Source organism: Pestalotiopsis fici (assembly GCF_000516985.1).
Source record: "Pestalotiopsis fici W106-1 unplaced genomic scaffold PFICI_Scf_5, whole genome shotgun sequence".
Taxonomy (NCBI): Eukaryota; Fungi; Ascomycota; class Sordariomycetes; order Amphisphaeriales; family Sporocadaceae; genus Pestalotiopsis; species Pestalotiopsis fici.
In genome coordinates, this window is record NW_006917095.1 from 897,147 (window position 1) to 900,030 (window position 2,884).

Below are 2,884 nucleotides of genomic sequence, written 5' to 3' on the forward strand. Positions count from 1 at the left end.
TTTATTTAATAATAATATAATATTTTTTTTCGATATTTATCCGGTATTTTTATAAATATATTTTAATTAATAAAAGCGTATATAAACGCGTTTATTACGTTATATTATATTAATTTAAAATTAAATTTTGCTATAATCGCAATTAAAATGCGAAATAATTTTTTAGCTAATATAACCGCGTAAATTTTTTAATTTTAGGATTTCGCTTATTAATTACCGCGAATAACGAATTTTGCCTTATATTTTTAAAATTTCCCGTATTTATCGAATTTATATACGTATATTTATATATAATTAAAGATTTATTTACCTTTTATTTGTAAATTTTTTTTATTAATTTCGGTTTAAAATTATATATTTTTATAATTTTATAAATAATTAGCTTTTATTTAAAAAAATAATTTATTAAATAAATAATAATATAATTTATAATATTATTTAAAAAAAGCTAGGATTTCCGTTTTATAAATTTTTATTTTTTAATAAAAAAAAGCGTTTTAGCTTCGCTTTATCGTTTTAATTATTATTTTATTTTATTTTAAAAATAGCTTTATAATTAGTTAAAAAAGCTGCTTATTATAAAATTATTTTAGGTTTTTTTTTTAATAACGCCGTATTTTTAATCGTAATCGCCTTTATATTATATATTAATAAAGCTAATAAAAATATTTATAATAAAATTTAAAAAATAAATTTCGCGATAATAAAAAGGTATTATTTATTTTTTTTATTTAGCGTTATTTTTTTATTTTTTTAGTTATTATTTTTTTTTAATTATTTTAATTATCGTTTAGCAAAATATTTTTTATAGCGGTTTTTTATTTTTAATTTTTATAAAATTTCGTTTTTAAATATTACGTAATTAATTACGAAATCGGCGATAAATTAGGTATTAATATTTAAAAGCTTATTTTTAAATATATTTTATTTTTTATCGTATAATTTTTTTTCGTTTATAATTATATTTTTTATATTAATTAATTTATTTCGATTAAAAATTTAAATTTTATAAATATTAAATAATTTATATCCGATTAAGTATTTTATTTATATTTTAAATATTAATCGTTATAAACGGCCGAATTTTTATTATATCGTTAGCGTTATTGCGTACGTTTTATATCCGAATATTTTAAAATAAATTTAATTAGGCTTATAACTCGGATTTAGGATTTTTTTTGCTTTTATAATTATTTTATAAAATTTTATATATAATATGCGTTATCGGGAATTATAATTTAGCGTACGATTATATAAATATACCGCGGTTTTACTAATTTTAAGCTAAAATTAATAAAAGAGTTTTACGCTAATACGCATTATATATTTTTTTTAATTATACCTTTTAAGCGTTTAATAATTTTATTTTAGGCTTATATATATAATGCTAAAAGCTCGAATTTAATATATTTATTTTTAAAATATTTTCCGATTACCTATTTAATTTTAATAATTTCGTTATTATATTCGATAATTTTAATTTTAATATTATATTAAGTTTTTATTATATTTAAAAATAATCGGAAAACGTTAATTAATATAATAATAATTTTTTCCGTAAAATAATAATTTTATATATATCCCGTTTACCGATAAATAATTAATATTTAGGATATATAATTTTCGATTTTTTTAATATAATTATAAAAATTTATAGCTAATTATTCGCTATAATTTTCGTTAATTAGCCGTAGCGTTTGCCGTAATTAGCGCGTAATTTTTATAAATACGTAGGTTTTATATTTTATTATAATTAGTTTTTTAATTTTTACTTTTTAAAATAAATAAATAAAATATTCGAAAACTACCGGGCCTAAATATTTTATTTTATAATATTATTATATAGCTTTTTTAATTAATAATAGCCTTTTTATTTATATTATATATTTTTTCCGGTAAATAATAAATAACGCTAAAGATAATTCGTAAAATTTATATTCGAAAACGTATTATTTATATTAATTTTAAAATATATTAATTAAAAATTTATTTTTTTACGTAATATTATAAAATCGTTTTTATTATTTTAATAATATTTTTATTTTTGTAATTAACGGAATAATACTAATATAATTAATAATTTAAAATAATAAATTATATTATTTAATAATAATATTTTAAATCCGAGCTATATAATTATTATACCGTATCCGTAAATAAATAATTTCCGGTCGCTTAATTAGATAAAATCGTAATTAAAAGTTTATTTATAATTAATAAGCTTTATTTTTATATTTATAATTAAAATTATTATTGCTAAATTTAAAATAACTAAATAACGTAAAAAATAATTTTTTATAAATATTATAAAATTATTTTATACGTTTATTATTAATCGTCCGTTTTATTAATTTATATTAATTAAAAGCGATTTTTTCTTAATTATTCGTAATATATTAATTTAGCTAATTTTAATCCTTTTTATATTACGAACCTGTTTTTATAAATTAAAGTTTTTTTTAAAAATTTTATTTATTCGTGTTTATATTTTATTTTTAAAAATAAAACTTAAATAGGCTTTTTTTAAAAATATATAAAAATATAAATTAAAAATATAAAAAAATAATAAATAAAATATTTAATATTTTTTGCTTTTATTATAAGTAATTTATTTACCCCTTTTTTACGTAAATTAGCCGCATTTAATCGGGGAAATATTTAATTTTTAATAAAATAAATATCTTTATTTTATCCGTTTTAAAGCTATTTATTAGCTTTATTAATATAAATTATAAAAGCGCCTTTTTTAATTTTTAGCTTAATCGGCTATTAAATATTTAAATTTTTACGGAAATTATTATTTATTACCCGATATTTTAAATTTTTATTTAAAATACTTTATTTTTTATAAATTTAATAAAAAGCAATTTATTATAATATAATT